General features: G+C 47.8%; 1 long non-coding RNA gene across 1 annotated transcript in view; it reads right to left on the bottom strand.

Annotated features, from left to right (window-relative positions):
* Positions 1 to 22,874, bottom strand: part of LOC311515560 — a 49,668-nt gene extending 26,794 nt beyond the window's left edge. The window contains exon 1 of the long non-coding RNA XR_014710178.1: positions 22,786 to 22,874. This is a non-coding gene — a long non-coding RNA (uncharacterized lncRNA). The remainder of the gene's footprint in view (positions 1 to 22,785) is intronic.
* Between the last annotated feature and the right edge of the window lie 725 nt (positions 22,875 to 23,599).

Below are 23,599 nucleotides of genomic sequence, written 5' to 3'. Positions count from 1 at the left end.
CCTCCCATCCCACTCTCCTGCTGGTAATAGCTTATCTAAAGTGATCACTCTCCTTACAATGTGTATGATAATTAACTGGCATCTTGTGGATTTGCTACATTGAGCTGTGCAAACTTGTATGAACAAATAAGCTTTAGTAAATGTAGGGCCTAAAACAATTAGTTATGGGTTATGATTCTACTGATTAATATTATTGCATTAAGACAACTTCACAATGAGTAAATTATATCTGTGCTTAAAAATAACAGATGCTTTCTGTATGTTTTATACACAAAGGTATAAGCATATGAAGTTGTGGTAGTTCTAGGATGAAATTCAGGCTCAAGTAAGTCAATGGGAGTTTGCCATTAACTTCATCCATAGGGAACTGTATTACACAGCTTGCACATAAACTACTACATACAGACCACTGTCTGGAAGAATCCTACAGGATCTCTCAGTAATTTACTAACAACTAAAGTAAGTAATGGGGTGTTCAAACTCCGTTTTTCAGGTGCAAGTTCCCTGGCAGAATATTTTTGGCATTTTTTTCTGGCCTGAGAAGAGCTACAGAGCCTGTGTCCTTACACTCACAGGTGTGGAATTTCACTAATGTATAATTTTTCCTACAAATGTTTGGTTTATGTGAAATATGACAGGTACGACAGGAAGTGTGAAGAACAGGAAAATATACAGTAATTGGGAACTGTACTGATTATCTTTTTCACTGTAAGGTAGGTTCAGCACATCTGAAAGAATTTTAAAAAATGTTTAATGGGGTCCAATGAACTGTACAAACAATATACACATATAAACAATCTACGTGTTAACTATATGTGATGACATTGACGAAAGCCAATCATGCATTCACCCATTTTCTGATAATTAACAGCTCTTATCTGACAGACACCATTTCCTACACATGCTTTTGCTCAGTGATAAGATGTGAAAAGTTTGATGAAGGCACGACTATTTTTGGACACAGTGATACTTACGTTGCTATGAGATCTCAGATTAGTGGGTAATTAGGTACACAATGATTTCAAACAGCTGATCTGCAAAACCAAGAAGACAGAGTGGTTTACTTCCCTGCCATGTGTGTATAAGTATGTGCAAAAATTATGGGCAATCAACTTGTTTTCTTTTGGTGTTATTTAAAGAGACAGGCTGCATCCTGTTCCCCTGTGGGAACCCCCTAAAAATACTGGTTTATAATGGAAATGTTGAAATCCTATAATCATTGCCATCATAGGAAAATTGTCAAATGCCTCCAGATACAGTACATGCCGTTTTCAGTTTAAGTCTGTCAGATCTAGAATACCTTCACAGTCCCTTTTTAAAACTACTCTATGCTAGCTAGCTCTTGTTCATAACTGAATCATAACTCAGCTCACTAACCTTTCACCTTGCCCTGTGTCACTGCTCCTCACCCTACACATTTGCCCGATGAATTTGGAAGTGGGCATGCTCTGCAGCACAGTCCTAGTATGCATTAAAGCATGAGTATTTTGATTTTTCTTAATGAATGCAGCCCCCCATCACAGGGAATGAAACCCACAAATAAGCATGCAGGGGTTTTGAATGGGGGTGGGGAGCTAAGTTGTATGGGTGCAGTAACAAGCACTGTACCTATGTCTTTCTGTAGCTTTACTGCAATAGTCAGCTACAGAAATTTATGTACTCAGTGTGTGTGTGTGTGTGTGTGTATTGTGACAGGGTCGGGCCAGATGGCTACAGGAGAGTAATTTTTTTTTTGAAGCAAAAGATGTTTTTATTTGCATAACACACTTACAAAGTAAAAACAGCAGCATATGCAATGTGTAACACAGCAACCAATCACAATTGTTTTCTCATTAGCTTCAGGGGAGGGAAGTGTTCAAGCTTGCCCGGGCCCTGAGCAGGGGGTTTCCTCAACTCTCATGGTCTTCCACCCTTCCAAGTTATCTGGTGGCCCAGAGCGAGGGGGCTTCATCGACTCTCAAGGTCTGCCACCCCCTCGAGTTACCTGGCGCCACGCCCGAGTGTCACCAACAATTCCCTCCTCTGAAAGCACCGAACAAGAGGGGCAGGCCGTGGGGTGGACAATCTGGGAGGAGGAGGGGGCACGTGCACCCACGTGTGAAAGGACCCCTCTAAGGTGATGGTGTCCGCAGCAGCAATGGCTGGGGCTGGGGTCCCTTACTCTCTCCTCCAATCAAAGAGTCAGACAAAGGGACCCGGACGGGGACACTGAGCAGAGAGCCTCGGACAGTGCCCACTGCTCCTCAAAAACATCAAGGGAGTCAGTGGACACCTCCCAGAGGAACTCCACCCGGATACGTGAACAGACCAAGGATCAGAAAACGGCCCTACAGTCACAGAAAACTCCATCGGCCAACCTCCTCTCTCGGGTTTTATAGATGGCCATTTTAGCCAGGGCCACGAGGAGGTTAACTAGGAGATCCTGCGACTTTGTGAGGCCACGGATGTGGAGTGCATAAATAAAAAGGTGAGGGGAAAAATGCAACCAAAAGTGTCATAGGAGATTTGTGAGGAGCTGGAACAGGGGCTGCAGCCTGGTGCACTCCAGATATATGTGCGCCAGGGTTTCCCTCACACCACAAAAGGGACAAGTATCTGGGATGGGGGTGAACCACGCCAAGTACGTGCCCGTGCTCACAGCTCCGTGAAGGAGCCGCCAACTGATGTCCCCAACTGGCCTCAGAACCAAGGTGGAATATAGGCTGGCCCACCGGGGCTGCTCACCCTCCAAAGGTGGCAGAAGGTCTTGCCACTTTGTGTCGGGGCGGGACACTAGGGTGAGGGCATGAAGGGTGTGGAGCGCGAGCGTGTATAGATGTTTCCTTGGCGTGGTTTGGAAGCGACCGGCTGCAGTTCATGCAGCCGGCTCGCAGTGAAGGGGTAGGGGGGGGTCGATTGGCTCTGCGGGGCAGGGGTCCAATTAAAAAGTCCGATGGGCCTGGGGTAGAGGGTGGGCGGGGCATGCCCTCAAGCAGGACCCGGTCGAGGTAAGCTCGAGCAGCGGGCGGCAAAGCGGCCTTCACCTCCTGAAGTACACACCAGGGGGTACGAGGTATGGAGAGCCCCATGCGCCGGGCAAGCGTCAGGGGATCCAGCCAGTCTCCCCGGTAGTAGTCCAGGAGGTCTCCGACTCTCGTGACTTCTACCAGGATCAAGCTCTGGCGCACCGAGCGGGACTCCGGCACCTGCACACGGAGCTGGGAGTTGTGTAGCAGGCGCTCCACAAGGAGATCTACCCCCTCAGTGGCTGCCACGGACCTGGTCATTAAAAATAGTTTCCAAGTCCGGACGCAGTCCTGGTAGAAGACCAGCAGCCCCGAGAGGTCTCGCGGAAGACCTCCCGGACAGAGATAAAAGGCTGCCGGTCATATCGGAGCCCTCGGATGTGGAGCAGGATGGCGTGCGCCAGTGTGCTCCACGCCGAACTGCCTGCAGCATAGAGGAGCCTCTGTAGGGCCTGGAGGTGGAAGACACGGACCTCAACGTGTAGACACTTCAGGCCCTGTCCTCCTTCCTTCAGGGATAGATGAAGGACCCCTACAGGGGCCCAGTACGTTCCTGACCAAAAGAACCCCAGAATCGATGTCCAGAGGTTGGTCAGGAAACCCGGGGCTGGGACCAGGGTGTTGAGCCGGTACCAGAGCGTGGACAGGACTAGTTGATTAAGCACCAGTGCTCTCCCTCGGAGGGAGAGACATCTGAATAGTCCCGTCCATTTCCGGAGCCGCTCTATCACCCTGCCCTCTAAATTTTCCCAGTTCTCTGGCGGAGAGGGATGCGTGGCAGAAAGATAAACGCCGAGGTAGAGCAGTGGACCCGCGCTCCACCGGATGGTCTGAAGTGCGGGTGGGAGGGAGCTCGCCTGCCACCAGTCTCCTAGTGCCAAGCCAGAGCTCTTGACCTAGTTGACCCAGGCGGAGGAGGCTGCCGAATAGATGGCCTGGCAAGCCTCCACCCGTGCCAAGTCACTGGGGTCCTGGATTACGAGGAGCACGTCATCAGTGTACACCGACAGGACCAGCTGCAGCTCCGGCTCCCACAGCACCAACCCTGTCAACCTCCTTCAGAGGAGACAGAGGAAGGGCTCGATCGCCAGAGCGTACAGCTGACCCGAGAGGGGGCACCCCTGCTGTACTCCTCACCGAAAGCTGACCGGTTCTGTCAGGGTCCAGTTGAGCTTAACCAGACAATCTGCGGAAGCGTACAGCACCCGGAGAAAACCCACAAACTGCGGTCAGAAGCTAAACGCCTGCAGAGTGCTCAGGAGGTACCCGTGGTCCACCCTATTGAACGCCTTCTCCTGATCTAGGGACAGGAGGGTGAACGACAGACGGTCTCTATGCCCAAGTTCCAAAAGGTCCCGAACCATAAATAGGTTATCAAAGATACTGCGGTCCGGGACAATGTAGGTCTGGTCTGGGTGGATCACTTCCGCCAGCACAGACCCTAGCCGCAGCGAGATTGCTTTCACTACGATTTTGTAGTCCATGCTGAGGAGCGAGATGGGACGCCAATTTCGTAAATCGTGGAGGTCCCCCTTCTTCGGCAATAAGGCGAGCACAGCTCGCCTGCACGAGAGAGGGAGGACCCCGCTCTGCAGAGACTCAGCCCAGACGGTCACTAGGTCTGGGGCGAGGACGTCCCAAAGCACACGGTAGAACTCCACGGTCAGCCCGTCCATGCCTAGAGACTTATTAGTGGGCATAAGATGGAGGGCTTCTGAGAACTCGGCCAGAGTGAGAGGCAACTCTATCTGGTCTCGGTCGCTCACGCTGACCGTAGGGAGCTCCTCCCAAAGCACTCTGCAAGCGCTAGGGTCGGTCGGATCCAGGGAGAAAAGACTTGCGTAGAAGGCTCGGGCCCTCCTGCTGGTTCCATGCTGGTTCCCTCCCGCTGGTTCCATGAGGGGGTGCCATCTTCTTCCAGGAGGCAGGTGACGTGTTTCTTGGCCCCCCTCATTTTCTCCAGGGCATAGAAGAAGTGGGAGCCATGATCCATCTCCCAAAGGAGGCGGATGCAGGATCTAACAAAGGCGCCCCGGGCCCAATGGTCCTCGAGGGCCCGGAGCTCCTCCCGCTTTTCCCGGCACGCTCCACAGAGGAGCAGGTCCTCGGGGCTGGTGGCCAGACACCTCTCCATCTCTAAGACCTCCCGTTCCAACTGCTCTATCGCCGCAGTTCTCCGTCGGCTGGTGCCCCGGGTGTAGTCACGGCAGAAAAGCCAGGTGTGCACCTTCCCCAGGTCCCACCATCGCCGCATTGAGGGAAAGGCACGCCGCTGCCCTCGCCAGGCCAGCCAGAATTCCCGGAAGGACATCACAAAGCCCTCATCCTCCAACAGGCTGTTGTTAAAATGCCAGTAGGCTGGTCCCGGCCTCTCTGCACAGAGGGAGGCTGTCACGGTGGCTAGGTGATGGTCAGAAAATGGGGCCAGCCAAATGCTGGAGGAGTGGGCTCGTGAGAGATGGAAGCGTGATAGATAAATGTGGTCCAACTGGGAGTGGCTCGACCGATGGGCTTCCACCCGGACAAAGGTGAACATGGAAGTGTCATCCGGGTGGTGGTCACGCCAGATGTCCACTAGGGAGTTATGTTCAACTATCTCCCAGAGGGTGTCCGCGGTGGCTGGGCACTGCTCGGTCCCCAAGCGGTCTCGCTTCTTGAGGGTGGTATTAAAATCCCCTCCCAGGACCAGGCACTCGTGAGAATCTAAGGTGCCAAGGAAGGCGAACACCTGCTGATAGAATTGCAGCCACTCCGGGCCCGATGTCGGGGCATAGACATTAACGAGGTTAACCACGAGCCCCTCCATACAGACCCGGAGATGCAGCAGGCGACCCTGCACGGCCTCGGCAACCCCTAGCACCTCGGGCCATAGGTCGGGGGAGAACAGAGTCGCCTCTCCAGCCTGCCAAATCGTGGAATGGCTAAAGTAGACCCTGTCCCCCAGTCCAGCCACCAACTATTTTCGGCAGTCGGATCCGTATGGGTCTCCTGCAGGAAAATCACAGAGTACCCTCCCTCCCGAAGGAAGGAGAGCACCTGGGACCTGCAGAGAGACATCCTACAGCCCTGGGTGTTCAACGTTGTGATAGTGAGAGGTGTCTTGGGGAAGGCCGGGGGGGATCCTCACTGGCAGGGACACTTGCATCCCACAGCGGGCCGTGCAACAGTCCTTGACCTATCCCGTAGGTGAGTAATTGGTAACGGAAGACGCGGACCCCCCAGTAGGCAACAGCATCCTGCTTCCCCATCCCTTTACCTTCCCCCATGAGGGCCCTTGTGGCCCGGAGGATTTGAAAAAAATCCCCCCATCGCTGGAGAGCAAGCTGTACCTTGTTGCGGGAGCCACGGACATCCTCTAAAAACTTCCGCAACTCTCCTTGCAGCTCATGGGGGGGTGGGGTTACAGTTTCCCGGTTGTTCCCTGGCGGGGCCCTTGGTGCAGCCCCGTGGCCCACTAAAACAGGCAAGCAGGGTGCGGCCCCCCGACGGGGTGGCTGATGGGCTGGAGCTTCTAGGCCCGCCTCAAGCCCTGGGGCGATAGGGGGCGGTGGAGGGAAAATAGCAGCCCCTAATGGGTCAGGGCAGGAGAATGCAAAGGCCGCTCCCTGGGGGTCATCGGTTGGAAAAGGGAAGGAGACAGCCCTTGGGGCGGCAATAACATCACAGGAGGTAGACTGGACAGGGGTAGGGCCAGGGGCAGGGGCAGAGGCGAGGTTCTGGGTTTCGGGAGGCAAGCAGCTGGATGGTGGCACCTCCCGATCAGGCTCGAGGGTTAAGGGGGTGGGGAGGGAGATCTCAGTAATACCGGGCATGGGCTCTATGGTGGATTTAGCAGCCACAGCATCAGGAGGTGAATTATCTTCTGTTGGGCCCCCGCCCGGGAAGGAAGTCGATTGCTCTGCACCAACGGGGGGTGTCCCTGGTGGCTTGTGTCCTGGCCGCATGGCGCTGGCTGTCACCTGAGCAGGCTCAGTGGTCGTCAGTGGGGCTCCTTGGAGGTGGGAGCAGAAACGGCAGTTAGCGGGAGGGAGCATGGGGAAAAGAGGGGTGGAGTGAGGTTGCCCAAATCGAGGTTTGCTGGCAAAAGGTCATCCTCCCCCTGGGTGACTGGGGTCAGATCTAGGGATCTCCTCGAACATGGAGGAGAGGACACTTTCCATCACCCTGGGGTTCTCCCCGCTGGCACCCACCATGACGGTTGCCTCGGGGTTCACAGGGGCTTCGGGTAGTGTCTGGACAGAAGGGGCTTCCTCGAGGGTCTCAGAGGGGAGGGTCTCCCACTGGTGTTACCACGTCTTTCCCGGTGGATGGGACGCACTCGTGGGCAAAGCAGAAGGTTCGGCATCGGTGCCCCCCTTCCTGGTCTTCCAGGGGGCCTCCGCCTCAGCTAGATGAGGCGGAGCTCGAGCCTTCCGCTTGCCTTGCTTCCCCTGGACTAGGACCCAGCCCTCCATGGCATCATCTGGGGGCTGGTTAGCAGGGATCGTATCAGGGTGTAAAGGCGATGGCTCAGAGGCTTGGGGGTGTGGGGGACGGTGGGGCGGCATAAGGGAGGGAGGATTCTCCCTGGGGCAGGCTCTCTCCCATGCCTGGTGGTATCTCTGCCACACCCTCCTCCATAGGCCCCGCCAGATTGTCAGCAGTGAGGGCGGGGCTCTCCCACTTGTCTGGGCGTTGTAGGGGAGGTGCCCCTTGGGCCTGAGCGGGAGAAGTGGTGGTCCAAAGAGGAGGAGGGGTGGGTTCGGGTATCGGGGGGCCAGGGACGTCAGCAATGACGGGGCCGATGTCCTGCCGGGTCTCGGGGGTCCCAGGTGCCCTTCCTTGCCAGGCTAAGGGGCAGTCCCTCCGGACATGCCCCGATGCCCGGCAGAGGTAGCGCCGGGCTTCCCCCGTGGAGAAATACACCCGGTAACGGGCCCCCTGGTGGGGGCCTAGGAAGGACCCCTCGAGCGCCTCTCCGTCACACGCCGCCGACGGCCGTAGAAGCTGCATTTGCCGGCGGAAGGAAAAGATGTGACGGAGGGTGGGGTCCTTGCAGCCCAACAGGAGAGGGCTGATAACAGAAACAGGTTTACCCAGGGTGGAAAGGGCAGATAACAGGGCAGCATTGGGGAGAAAAGGAGGGACAGAGGTCAGGACCAGGCAGACGCCCCGGTCCTCTAGCGGCTCTAGGGGGACAAACATCCCCCCCCACTGCCAAGCCCCTCTCCACCGCCTTCTGGGCGGCAGCCTCCGATGCTAAGAAGAAGACAACCTTCCCATACATTTTGGAGGCCGCCACAATGGCCGAGGGCCCCACCACCCTCGCCAACGCTAGCACATAGGTCTCCACGTGAGGCGAGGTGGGCACCAGGAGGCATCGGACACCATGCTTCCTTGTCATGGTGGGGAAGGGGCCCCGGCCGCTGTTGATGGTGGTGGAGGCGGTGGGCGGGAGAGAGGACGAGGCAGCAGGTGGGGGGGCTGCTGCTGCCCAGGCATACATCCTGGGGGGTGAGGGAGGGACACCCACAGAGCTGGTGGAGGGGGCAGCGGGGAGGATGCCGTGGTTGGTGGCGGGGCCGCAGCAGTGGGGGTGGCCCCTGCCATGGAGGGCCTCATGGTTTTAGTGGGGCCCTTCCCCTTCTTCTTGCCCTGGCTTTTCCCGCCAGCTGGGGGGGGCTCCCCTAGAGTCTGGGGAGGCGGTGGGCATGGCAGCGGCGGAGGTCACCCCGTGCCCTCCATTGCCAATGCCCCAGCGGGGGCAGTGGCAGGTGGTTAACTGGAGTTGGGATCAGGTAAAAAGGCACAGACTGTGGGATAGGCAGTTCGGGGGGGGCACATGAACCACTGTACGCTTGTCCAGAGAGTCCTGTTTGGTTGGCTGGTGCTTCTGGCCCACATGGTGGAATCAGGGTGAGCAGCTAAGTCCAGAGGCAGATGTTAAACAGCCAGCAATGACGATGGAGGGGGCAGCGATGAGGATAGTAGTGTGGGGGGGATGGGACACAGATGGATCGGGGGACAGCTCCATTCCACACCCCCTGTGTCCCTACAAACACAGTCACGACACAGTCAAGGCCTCCCCCCACACGAGAGCACAGTTCAAAAGTTACTCAGTCTTGGGCCCCCTCCATGGCGATCTGTAGATTCCCCGGGCGGTGTTCCTCCGGTAGACAGCTGTTTCTCTGTCTGTTCCGAGCTTTCTTTTTCGCATTCCAGGGATGCGGGAGCAGATGATAAGAAATTCTCTTAGCAGGAGATGGGTCCGCAGACAAACAGCAAGCGGCTGGGTCTGTGGGCTGGGTCCTTCCACTCCCCTCCTCTGAGGAGTGGGTCAGCAGGCCCCCCCTCTCTCGGGGGGGGGGGGGGGGGTTTCAGCTGGAGCGGCAGCAGCTTCCGAGGGCGGGTGGGCGGGGGGCTAACAGCCAGCGGGCAGCCGGCCAGCACTCTAGCAACAGCAGAGAAAGAAAAAAAAACAACAAAAAGAAAAGAAAGGGGGAGAGCGTTTGGCCCCGTTGGGGGCGAAGCCAAAAGCAGGGGCAAAAAGCAAGGAAAGCCCAGGCCAGAGGGCAGCAGTAGGAGAGCAGGCTAAGTAGGTCCCTTTTCCCTGGGTAAGGTAACAGGGAAGATTTCAGAACAATCAGGAACCTTCTGGAGGCAATTAAGACAGGCTGATTAGAATACCTGCAGCCAATCAAGAAGCTGCTAGAATCAATTAAGGCAGGCTAATCAGGGCACCTGGGTTTAAAAAGAAGCTCACTTCAGTTTGTGGTGTGCATGTGAGGAGCTGGGAGCAAGAGGCACTAGGAGCTGAGAGTGAGAACGTGGACAGTTGGAGGACTGAGGTGTACAAGCATTATCAGACACCAGGAGGAAGGTCCTATGGTGAGGATAAAGAAGGTGTTGGGAGGAGGCCATGGGGAAGTAGCCCAGGGAGTTGTAGCTGTCACACAGCTGTTCCAGGAGGCACTCTAGACAGCTGCATTCCACAGGGCCCTGGGCTGGAACCCGGAGTAGAGGGCGGGCCCGGGTTCACCCCAAATCCTCCTAACTCCTGGTCAGACACAGGAGGAGTCAACCTGGACTGTGAATTCAGAAAAATGGCCAAGCTGAGGGCTGCCGTGAAGCTCCAAGGCGAGCAAATCTGCCAATAAGCCCAAGACCCACCAAGGTAGAGCAGGAACTTTGTCACAGTATATAAACGGCAAAAACATGTTACGTTTGACATTGAAAGATTAGCCTTCTTGACCCCATGCCTGGGTTAGGATTAATTCATTGTTTTAATGATAGCTCCTTTATGGAGATAAAAGCACTAGTGACTGACTCAATCACAGCCACAATGACAGAAGCAAATCTCTCTTTCAATATTTTTGGCTAGCACAAGGCTCCCATAGAGCAAATGCACCTGGTCTCCATACTGCCTGTGCCAAACTTACACTTGCAGTAGGGATAGAAAAAACATGTGCATCAAGCAGAGAAAACACAGCCCACAATATTCAAGCATGAGCAGAGTGGCGTTCTTCTTCGTTTTTCCCTTTTTCTTTGTCCTCTTAAGTTGAACGCTGAGGGATGGATTATAGCAGTCAGGTCACAGGCTTGTGCAGGACACAGCACAGAGCAGCGTCATCCCAGAGGGAAGACCAGAGAGATTGTGCCTGAGGCAGGCAGTCTTTCCCCATGCTGCTCTTTGAAAGAAGGGTTCTACAATCTGGTTTATTCTTCCTAATGGATGAAGCAGTTGTTTGTCCCTGTGTGTTGGCCCCACTCCACAACCTATTACAGAGGTGGGTAGGACCCAGGGCCGGCTCTAGGTTTTTTGCCACCCCAAGCAAACAATTAGCTGCCCCAAGCTCTGAGAGTGCAACTGGCCGAGCCAAAAAAAAAAAAAAGGGGGGGTGGGGGAGTGGCCGGAATGCCGCCCCTGGAATTGTGCCGCCCTAAGCACCTGCTTGCTTTGCCTAGAGCTGGTCCTGGTGGGACCACGATCCCATCTTCTCCCTGTCCTCTTTTTTTGGCATATTTTTAAGCTTGTGAAGATTAGGTTTTTTTCAGTAAATGTCAGTGAACATTGACTGCTCTGTACACACACAACCAACAAAAATATCTCCCTCAAAAATAATCAAAATTTGCGGGCAGGCAAAGTAAGAACAATGCTGGTTGGGAACTTGTTCAAGTTTGATTTAAGAATATTTACTTTGTATATTTTGACATGTGATGTTTTAAGTTTTAAAGATTTAATGTTTTGAATCAGAATGTCTACTATCATTAATAATTGTTGTCTGACCTCCCCACAACATCCCGCAACTGTGAAAATTCTAAATGATTAAACAATTTAGAAGGCTTACAAATAAACAGTGATACTATTCTTCAAGATTATAAAAAAAATAAAATTGAATTCTGCCCAATCTACGTATTTTGCATCCCTGCATGCTGAAACAAGGACCTTGGTATAGTGTTTTCCTATGATGGATTTCACTTTACAAGTAATCATCCTATTCTTTTTAACTCTTCAGTATCCGTAAGTGAGTGTCCTCACACATTGGGCTCTGAAAGGGATTTGTCAAAGCCCTCACTTTGAAATGAGCATCAAATTATTTACTTTGAGGACCAATGATGCAACACACAATGCACCACTCAACACATGTGACCCTTTCTCCCTGCAGAGAATCTGCAGAGAATCAGAGGAAGCCGGCAGGAGAATATAATTATCTCTTCTTGTTAGATACCATATAGGTTTCAAATGGTAACTGTAAATGGGGAATCATCATCTAGCGGGTGTATTTTTAATGGCTTCCCTAGGGATCAGTTCTTGGCCGTACACTATGTGACAAGGAAGAAAACATAATATCATCACCGATAAAGTTTGCAGACGACACAAAGACTGGGGGAGTGGTAAATGATGAAGAGGACAGGTCACTGGTACAGAGAGATCTGGATTGCTCAGTAAACTGGACACAAGGAAACAATATGAATTTTAATATGGCCAAATGTAAGGTCATACATCTAGGAAAAAAGTATGCAGGCTATATATACAGGATTGGGGATTTTATCCTGGGAAGCAGTAACTGAAAAAGTTTTGAGGGTCATGGTGGATAATCAGCTGAATATGAGCTCCCTGGGTGGTGCTGTAGCCAAAAGATCTAATGTGATCCGTGGATGCATAAACAGAGAAATATTGAGTAGGAGTAAAGAGATTATCTTACCTCTGTATTTGGCACTGGTGTGACCACTGCTGGAACACTACATCCATTCTGGCATCCACAATTCAAGAAGAATGTTGATAAATTGGAGAGGGTTCACAGACGCGTCAAGAGAATGATTAAAAGATTGGAAAACATGCCTTATAGCAATTGACTCAAGGAGCTCAGTCTATATAGCTTAACAAAGAGAAGGTTTAGGGGTGACTTGACCACAGTCTATAAGTACCTACATGGGGAACAAACATTTGATAATGGGCTCTCCAGTCTAGCAGATATGACACGATCCTATGGCTGGAAGCGGATGTACAATTTAATTCCAGTGTGACATTAACACTGAGGGTAATTAACCACTGGAATACTTTACCAGGGGTTGTGGTGAATTCTCCATCGCTGCCAATTTTAAATTCAAGATTTAATGTTTTTCAAAAACAGAGGCTCGAGTTCAAATGGAGAAGTTCTATGACCTGTGTTATGCAGGAGGTCAGACTAATTGATCAAATCAGTCCCAGCTGGCCTTTATTAATCTGCATACAGGCCAGAGATGATGACTAGTAAATTTGATACCACATGTAGAACTAGGATTTTAGCTACTGAAGTTCAGAAATTCTCCTGGCACTTTTTGCAAGAGCTGTGACGTTAACCCCAATGTGCACACCAAGTTCAGTTTGGGTAGTTACATTCTGAATATCAGAAGTTCCCCTACTTCAATTGCACATGGTAGTATTCTCCACTTTCCATCCAAATGTATTATACAGTATTGCTGTAAGCTCTTACAGGTATGTCTACACTGCATTGTAAACCTTGGTCTGTGGGACCCGGGCTTGTAGACTCTGTTTCAAAGTGCACGCTTGAGCCTCCAGACTGCATTGTAAACCTGGGTTTACAATTGCTGGACTTAGATCTCACAATCACGCTAAGGCATACATAGTGAACTACACAGACATTCTGACTTGGGTCTGTGGCTTGAGCGGTGTTGACACTGCAAAATGACAGGGCTTGGACTTGAGTTGCAGAGGGACTCAGCTCTGACCCCCAAGCCCAGCAGGGTTCTAGGGCCTGAGTCAAACTGATTTGTGTGTAGACAAAAGGTGAGCTTCAGCTCAAACCTGAGTCAGATCCTGGCCATAATGTGCAGTGTAGGCATACCTTTAGACAGTTGCCACGTTTTGCTGCAGAAGGTAACTGTAGATCTTTGATGGGCAAAGTGATAAGACTATATTGTGAACATATATGCCCTGATGCTGTGTGGTGCTGCTGAGTTTTATCAGCACCCCTCAGTTTCCCAGAATGGGACATATTATGATAAGTCATTTTCTAAAGGTGAAAATTATCTGATTCTTATGGAGAGTGGGAAGTGAAAGGGGGAAAATTCCAGCTTTCAAAGCTTTCTATTACTCATCCATATCTCTGAGCAGTTAACAAAGTCTCCGTTCAAACTTCACATGGGAGGGGAATTCCCTAGGATACAAAAAGAGGAAGTTGACATTTAGTTTGGCCTGTACCCTCACAAGAAAAGGTTAGGGTTAGAGACCAATAACAAGTAGTGAAGACTGCAGAGGTCAGCTGTAAGACTTGTAACTATGCACAAGATCTCTCATCTTCCAACAGCTTCTGGACATTTATTTTTAAACTTCTGTAACATCTCCTTTATTTTATTTCTAATCTAGTTAATTCTCTTCAGTAGCCTTTGCTCTACAGAACACTAGCAAGAGCAGTAACCTTCCAGCAAACGTTAGTCACTGGCAAAGATTCTCTAGGTTAAAATCAATGAAAAGAGAGGAGAGAGAGAATCAAATATGGGTCTTATGGGACATTAACTATGTTTGTTAAGGGTTTTCCATTACTGCTCGGTGTCTATTATAAACGGATGGTATTGCAATATAGCCCCCATGAAATCTATAGCTATCAATAATTCAATCTTGAGAGCTTTATAGGCAATGGGATCCTATCCTGGAGTTGTGTTATTAGTTTAGATGAAGATGTTAAAAGAAAACAAGAAGGGAGGGGGAAAAATGGATTAGCCTTGATTGTCTATATTAGCCATATTTCTGAATTCTGCCAGCAGGGTAAAGGGCTGTAGTGCAAATACTTTTAGCTAAAGGAACTGATCGCCAAAAGCAGATCAGCCTAACGGGAGACAAAAAGGCATCTGTATAAAGTACGCTCTGTGATGTCAGCCATGTCCAAGTATAAAGAAGGTGAGCTTCATCGCCTTCTTGAACTAACTTGCTCTAGTTGTGTAAAAGTCTTACCCAGATGGATTCAAATTGTCCAAATTAAAAGGCAGTATTTGGGTTAAAACCCTGTGAAATCCCAGAGAGTGTAGAGCATAAAAGAAAGAGAATGATTGTACAAATACACCTTGCAGCTATTTGTGAATTATTCTGTTTGTTATAGCTTGAAAACCCAGTTTTTCCTAGGGCCCACTTGCCAGATCACAAGTTAAGGATTAGGAGAATTCTATTTTATTAATTCTAACCACTAGCTTTGCCTCAGTCTTTATAACATTGAGAAACTTGCCAACAATGAATAAGATGTTTTGAGAATACAAGAAGATCCAAAGATAGTTATTTGCTCTCTGTGTTTATAACTGGATTAAATGTTCAGCTCATAAAGGCTGGAGCAAGAATGGGTACTTGAGGAATAAGGAAGTAAAAGAATTAACAAACAACATGATTGAAATCGAGTTGAAGTAATTGGCATTAGTGAAGTAAATGTATCTCATTTATCATGGAACTGTAGACTTCCAAACCTGACCTGATGATAAACCATACTTATCCCAGTTCATTGGCATAGCATCTGCTAGATAGACTGCATGTGGATGGGCCACACTTTAGAAGCACGTCACTGCGCTGCTTAGCAGTGTACAATCAAGTATTGCACCAAATATATCCTCACAACGAGATACACCACTTAGCTTAATGGAAAGATAAAGGTTTGCTTGCATGACTGAACTTTCATGCTATCTGGATAAAGAGCCTGCGGAGTGTGAAATGACTCGTGTTTAGCTTCTTTCTATGAAGATCATAGAATTTACTGGAAAGGTAGTAGCACTTTGGCCAATATACTGGGTTGAAGGAATCAGTCAGTTGTTTTCTATTACATAAAGAAAGAGACAATATGTAAGGGGGGAAAGGATAATTGTTCATACAATAGAATGTTCTGCTTCCAGTCAAAAATATTGGCTTCTTTCTGTATTAGCTAGCAGAGGGCTATACTTAACTTTTAAGGCTATTAGTTGCTAAGGAACAAGTGACAGAGACTAACAATAATACATCTCTGAATAATAAAATAATAAATAATAATAGATTCTTTTGTGTACTATGCTATTGTTACGCCTCAGTATCAAAAAAACTGAAACAAAATGCCCAGAGGACCAAGAGAAAACTACAACAGCTAGTCTTTGAATACATTCTCTGACCATTCTGAAGTTGATTCTCCTCTCACCAATCCTAGTGAAAATCAAAGGAGTCCAGGGAGTTACCCTGATGTAAGTAAGAGGTAGGGTGACCAGATGGCAAGTATAAAAATTGGGACGGGGGTGGGGGGTAATAGGTGCCTATGTAAGAAAAAGCTCCAAAAATCGGGACATCTGGTCACCCTAGTAAGAGGAAAATCAGGACCTCTGCCTTTTTGGTTATTTTCTCTAAATGATTATTCTTTGTCTGCAAACCCATTTCAAGGATCTCAGTCACACACAATTAGCTTGCACATATTCTTTTCTTGGGAAGTAAAATTTGCCTCTTCTAGCAAAGAAATCCCAGCATAGAAGCTATCAATGGGGACTGATTGCACGCTGGTCTTGAAGTTGTATCAATCTGGGGTTTTCCCTATCATCCAGTCACCCAACATCCCATCAGCTCCAGCATCAAGTGAAAAAATAAAATACTAAATTAGATTTAAAAGAAAATTGTAGCCCTAGGATTTAAACTAGTGTACGCCAGAAAACCAATACCCAGTAACAAGAAGATATGATGTTGGAGTATCATACTGTAAATAAAAATGGCCTTTAAATATTCACAAAATATACTAGTGTGTGCGTGTGTGCCTGGCCAGTGGAGAAAGGCAGGCAAAAGACAAGTCAGTATAGCAGCAAACAGAGATTACTTTTTTTCAGCATGTGTGTTCTTGATCCAGAAGAGAACAGGGATTTTTTTAACGACACTTGTTATCAGTCAGTTTCATTCCCTGACAAAGCCTCATTAGCTTTGTTTAAATGACAGTCCTTCTTCCGTTTCAGAGTAACAGCCGTGTTAGTCTGTATTCGCAAAAAGAAAAGGAGTACTTGTGGCACCTTAGAGACTAACCAATTTATTTGAGCATAAGCTTTTGTGAGCAACAGCGTACTTCATCGGATGCATACTGTGGAAAGTGTAGAAGATCTTATTATATACACACAAAGCATGAAAAAATACCTCCTCCCACCCCACTCTTCTGCTGGTAATAGCTTATCTAAAGTGGATAAAGCTTATCTTCTGGGAACTCTTCTGGCTCTATCAATCTGTTTCTTCACTTCCGCAGGTGGGTATTGTAGTTGTAAGAATGCTTGATAGAGATCTTGTAGGTGTCTGTCTCTGTCTGAGGGGTTGGAGCAAATGTGGTTGTATCGCAGAGCTTGGCTGCAGACAATGGATCGTGTGGTGTGGTCAGGGTGAAAGCTGGAGGCATGTAGGTAGGAATAGCGGTCAGTGGGTTTCCGGTATAGGGTGGTGTTTATGTGACCATTGTTTATTAGCACTGTAGTGTCCAGGAAGTGGATCTCTTGTGTGGACTGGACCAGGCTGAGGTTGATGGCGGGATGGAAATTGTTGAAATCATGGTGGAATTCCTCAAGGGCTTCTTTTCCATGGGACCAGATGATGAAGATGTCATCAATGTAGCGCAAGTAGAATAGGGGCGTTAGGGGACGAGAGCTGAGGAAGCGTTGTTCTAAATCAGCCATAAAAATGTTGGTATACTGTGGGGCCATGCGGGTACCCATAGCAGTGCTGCTATGATTTAACAGATTGATAGAGCCAGAAGAGTTCCCAGAAGTCACCTACTACAGGACAGGCCTAACAAAGAAAATAACAGAACGCCACTAGCCGTCACCTTCAGCCCCCAACTAAAACCCCTCCAACGCATTATTAAGGATCTACAACCTATCCTGAAGGATGACCCAATCCTCTCACAAATCTTGGGAGACAGGCCAGTCCTTGCCTACAGACAGCCCCCCAACCTGAAGCAAATACTCACCAGCAACCACATACCACACAACAGAACCACTAACCCAGGAACCTATCCTTGCAACAAAGCCCGTTGCCAACTGTGCCCACATATCTATTCAGGGGACACCATCACAGGGCCTAATAACATCAGCCACACTATCAGAGGCTCGTTCACCTGCACATCCACCAATGTGATATATGTCATCATGTGCCAGCAATGCCCCTCTGCCATGTACATTGGTCAAACTGGACAGTCTCTACGTAAAAGAGTAAATGGACACAAATCAGATGTCAAGAATTATAACATTCATAAACCAGTCGGAGAACACTTCAATCTCTCTGGTCACGCGATTACAGACACGAAAGTCGCTATTTTACAACAAAAAAACTTCAAATCCAGACTCCAGCGAGAAACTGCTGAATTGGAATTCATTTGCAAATTGGATACAGTTAACTTAGGCTTGAATAGAGACTGGGAGTGGCTTAGTCATTATGCAAGGTAGCCTATTTCCCCTTGTTTTTTCCTACACCCCCGCCCCCCAGACGTTCTTGTTAAACCCTGGATTTGTGCTGGAAATGGCCCACCTTGATTATCATACACAATGTAAGGAGAGTGATCACTTTAGATAAGCTATTACCAGCAGGAGAGTGGAGTGGGAGGAGGTATTTTTTCATGCTTTGTGTGTATATAATAAGATCTTCTACACTTTCCACAGTATGTATCCGATGAAGTGAGCTGTAGCTCACGAAAGCTTATGCTCAAATATATTGGTTAGTCTTTAAGGTGCCACAACTATTCCTTTTCTTCTTCCGTTTGTGTCCATTCCAGGAGAAAAACTTGGGGAAAACAACCATTTTGCCCATTGCCATTTCTCAGGGGTTTTCCATTAGCAGGCAAGCAAATATGCATCTAAGTTTTGCAACACATGCTTCAAAATTGCCATATAAGATCACAAAAAAATAACACCAAAGTGAGGTGGTTAATTGGAAAAGTTAAATACAGGTTAGCAGTTCTATTTTTATGCTTACTCAGTGGGAGGGAAAGTTGATTGTCAAATTACCAAATAATTGAGTTTCACGACAAAAACTTTTGCAACAACAACAAAAAGTTTCATCCAGTTCTTACTCCCAAGTGTCTGATCACACTGACGGGGGTTACAGCCATACTGCTGTAGATTTCACTAAGTAGATTCAGGCTTGATGTATTTTGTAAATCTTGTAATCTGAGTTTCCAGGATTCTCAGCTGAGTGCCCTGCTCTTCACCTTACCCATTCTGATGAAAATGAGAATCAGGTTACCATAGAAAAGGAAGTAAAAGAAATAGGAAAATAATATGAAGTGATGAGATTGAGCCATCCTCAGTGGCAAAAATTCATTCAAGAGTAATTTCTCTTGCAACAACATGTAGTCCTTGATCCCCAGAATTATGCCTGATATGAGGCCTCAGCCTGACAGTGGATTGTTACAATAAAGAACTGCTCAACAAATAACACATTAGAAATCTGTCAAAAGATTATTAATAAAACTCAGGAGATCTGTTTGCCAACTTTCCAGAGTACATATTTCCACTGATTTAATTTGCTTTAATGGAGCACAATGCAGTGTCATTTACCGAATAACTACTGAGAAATTCAAGTAACAATTAGGGGTATCCAAAGTGTTTTGCCTAAAGTAAGAAAACAGACAGGATCTTTACACAACCCTTGAATCTAATATGAAACTTGGAGATTTCTTTAAAAGAGAGAAAGAAAGAGAACACACTTCTGCTTTTCATCAATATCATCATGTGATGCTTCCTCACTACTACCTGCACTTAGCATAAGGAACTATTGTCTGTGCCTGCCATGGTTCAGTTCCCCAACTCCACCGGTCACAGGCAACACAAGCACTCTCCTCTAGGCCTTGCTGGCCCTGCAGTCACTCTACAGATTAGCAATTGGCACACCCCAGCCCACAAGCCCTCCAAGCATCTCCCTGGAGCGTCCAGCCCCTGGCCCACTCTCCTGCTGGTAATAGCAAATGGTTACATATAAGATAAAATCATAACATGCTTTCTACAACCTAGACTTAATTAACAGGATATTCTCATGTCCAATAAAGGACTGATAACTCAGAATCTGTGTAGTGCTTTACGGACAAGCTAGCTTTGACCCTCCTTTCATGATGCAGACATGAAATGCAGACATGATGCAGACATGATGCAGTCAGTTTGCCTCCTGGGTGAAGGATTCAGTGTGTCCCTTTGCACTCCAAGATATACCAGACCAATTCTGTGCGTTTATTCCTAAACAGAAAATCCCCCTGCTGTTTGTTTCTTCCTGCAGATTTCCTCTCTTGTAGATTTCACAGTCTCTCAACTGGCACCTAACTCAATATGCATCTAGGCATGTAATATACCAGACACAGATGGCCAGACAGGGAGATACGTGTCAGTTACCTCCTGCCTGAAAGGAACCTCTCCAAGATAAAGGCATGTCACCAAGAGATGTAGATACATAACTACTTAAGTATTATCCCTACATACGTTTCACAGTGATTATAATGACCAATGGGCTATGGCTCTTGGTACAGACCTCACATGCCACCCTTTAGTGAACTATTATGCAGATGTCTGAACTAGGAGATGTCTGCCAGTTGGCACCAAGGGGTCCCTGGGTCACATAGAACTAGAAAGGTTGTTCTTGCAGACTTGCTGTCTTCCTGAACTAGGAATTAATGGCAGTATCAGGAAAGAACATGTTCTCATATTGCCTGCTTCACCTCTCTTTTTTAATCCCCCCCCCACCCCCCTGTTTTCACACAGCAGGAAAGAGGTAGAAAGTCAAGAAGTGCTTTTCCTCTACATGCTTGCTAATGCAAGATTATTCCCCACAGCGCATTAGCTAGTGTTTTGTCAAGTTATCAAAGCCTCACATCACTAGTTGTTGGAGTGTTCCTGCCTCCTGCTTCTGTGGTCAAGGTTCCTCAGTCTTTAAGGCAGGAGCCATAGGGGAACCCAGGCCCTCCCCTCCACCAGGTCCCAGCCCAAGGCTCTGTGTAAGTCAACCCCTGAGTAGGGGAGTCTGTGTCCACTGCCCCGGGCTACTTCCAACTATTGCCCTTTCAGTTTGGGGCATGGCCCCAAAAGTCCAAGTTCCTGTGGTGACTTGTCTCTAGTAGTGCTCCCTAGTGGACCCTAGGTGGCATCCTGCTGCAGTCCCAGGTTCCTCCACATGTGGCAGCCATAAATTTGGCAGGGTCAAGACCCCGACAAGGTCTCCAAGCTTCAGGCACCTGGGTTCCTCTTAGGCCGGGTGCTCCTGTCAGCTATTATAGAAAAAGCGTGCTACACTAGAAAGTATTTTTGACGAGAAGCAGAGCCCTCTATTGTATGAGCAATTTCTCTTTCTCCCTTACATACTGTCTCTTTTGGCCAGGAAGATGGGGCTTACTTCCTGGTGGCTGCCTCGACTGGCAGGCTAGCGATCAGCTAGCTCTTGCCTTTTCACCAGTCAGCCCCAAACTGAGGCAGGCTCCCTCCTTTCCTCTCCCCTCCAGGCCTGGCATTGGCTGCAGGTACAACAGGACAGGGCTAACTGGCCCAAAGGCTCTCTCACCCCTTCTGTCCTGGTGGACAGTTTCTCTGCTTCACCACACTTTCTCAGGAAGACTCGTACACAACCTCATGCATCACAGCATTGGGAAGGGTTTCAGCCAAAATTGTCCCTATAAATTTGCCTCCTTCCTCTCAGACAGTCCTGCATACGACATCCTAACGCACTACTGTCCACCTTTGGAGTTTAACACCCTTCAGTTATTTGTAGACTATTGTCAGAGGGGAAGTTGTTCTAGAGGTATTAATGGGTAACACTTGCATCAAATGGTTTACGCTGATTTTGCCATAAGTTCCAGATACAATATTTACCATATATAGCACAGGCTTGTGCCAATTGGGATTTGTTCAGGTTTGAAGATAAAAGGATTGAATGTTTCTGAGGAGGAAGATATGGATAAACAGAGGTTGTGGATGCCTGGGGTTGTCAAGTACTACATTCAGGATGGTCATTAAAATGATAGCTGTTCGACACACAAACCAGAATTTCAAATATAACCTCTGGGATGTGCCTTTTTATGCATATTTGAAGATTGAGGATGTGTGTATTTTTACACGCATTTCTCTGTTTCTCTTTTGCTAAATATATATTTCCAGACAAAAACAGAGTTAAGGTTGAGAGTCCATAACAGTAATTTTAGGGTAAACTACATCACAGATGTTGTAATTATCTCCCAAACAAGTATTATAAACCTAGGAAATTCAGAACGAAGGCGTAACTTAAAAGAAATCCACACATGGTAAGGTATGGAGATAATTGAAGACACCCAAACCACTCTGTTATAACATGAGGGATTTTTGTAAATTTTATGAGTGTCTTTTAGAATCAATTTAGACTAATCTAGGGCCACACACACTAAAGTGTCACTCATAATTATTAATAAAACAATAGCTAGCTCTTATATAGCACTTTTTCTCCTTAGAGAGCAGTGATTTACAAAAGGAAGTCAGGATGTTATCCCCATTTTACATATGGGGAAATGGAGGCACAGCGAGGTAAAGTGACTTACCCAAGGTCAGCAGGCCAGTGGCAGAGCCAGGAACAGAACCCAGAGTTTCAGCCCAGTACTCTACCCACTAGGCTATATGATAGTAGAAACATTTCAATGTTTATTATAATGAAATATTTTCATATGATTGAAACAAAATATTTTGAAATAATGATTACCTTTTCATCCCAAATTGAGATGAAACCAAACCTCAGATTTTCCCATGGGAAGAAAATTCCAATTTTCAGCCAGCTGAATGGTGTCACCACAGGGCAGAGTTAAGGTTGCTCAGGTGCCCTAGAGTTCATTTCCATAGTTTCACCTATTTGGATTTCTTTCCAATCTGAAATTAATTCTAAATTTTCTCGGTTTATGATGATTGGTTTAGGGATAATTATAATATCCCTGCAGTGCAGTTTACTACAGCTGTGCAGAGAAAAGTAATTCTGTTTCACAGAAGATTCTGATATTTGAAAATTTGGTTTCATTCCAGTTTGGGAACCCCCGCAAAAAAATTTCAAAATGCTCCACAAGACAGAATTGAGATGTGACCCAGGCTCCCCAGCAACCTGCCAGGTGGGCTGCCAAAGAACGAGGCAGACAAGCTGGCAGGAAACCAAGCAAGTTTCCTATGAAAATCTGTCTGGCGGGCAGAATACTGACGGAATCCTGCCTGGTTTCCAGAGGAAATTCTTAAAAATTGTGCCAGCTCTGCAAAACATTTCAAGTCAGACAAATATGCAATTTCTGATGAAAGATGTTTCTTCTCTAGTTTGCCCTAAAGTGTTGACACATTCTATGTTCCTTACCTCCAACGTATTGCAGTTTTTGTCTGGCACCTCATATGTTGAAGCTTTTGTGCAACTGGAGAAGAAATATATTCCTTCCCCTGGGTTCTTTGCTTTCTGGTAACTGTTTATTGTTGCAAATGATTATGAACCTTCTTTCAGAGTTCAGTTACTGCAATTCTAGACATTGCAGTATTTATAAGATAAGATTCAGTTCTGCTTAACTAGGATCACAACCTGGGTGGTTAACGTTTGACAAGGAAGTCACTCTTTCCTTCTCCTCAGACGCTACATATTAACTGATTCCTTGAGATCAACAAGGACTCCCCCTTAAGTCAGGTTCCAGGTTCATTTAAGCAAATAAGTTAAATACTATAGTTCCTGTAAGAGTAACATATTTCCATTACTTTACTACACAGTGTGCTGGAGGAGAGGAAAATCCCCTTATTTCCACTGCTCTGATGTTTATGATAGAAAACTCCCAGTGATGACTCATGTTGTAGTACAAGAAGCCTGTGCATGTGATGACTGACTTTCACGGATTGGGAAAGTAAGGGGCTTTCCACAGAACACTGCTGCATTCTTGGTGCTTTGCAGGGAGATTAGCTATTGTGTCTGTTAATTGGTTTGTATGAAATCTTGGGCAGCAGAGGGACCCCAGAAAGCACATAATGCAGCAGAAACATTGTATGGAATGGATGTACATGGTGAACTGAGCAGCTGAGCTTGAATGAATAGGGAAAGTTGTTGGTAAACTGGAGGAGTGGGAGGGTTGTAAGCCAGGGAGTTTATGAACTGCAGGAATACACACTGGGTCACTGGAACTATTGCAGGC

Source organism: Lepidochelys olivacea (genome assembly GCF_965140295.1).
Source record: "Lepidochelys olivacea isolate rLepOli2 genome assembly, chromosome: 1".
NCBI classification, from domain to species: domain Eukaryota; kingdom Metazoa; phylum Chordata; order Testudines; family Cheloniidae; genus Lepidochelys; species Lepidochelys olivacea.
Note: the sequence above shows the minus strand (reverse complement) of the source record. Positions and strands in the feature narration are given on the sequence as shown.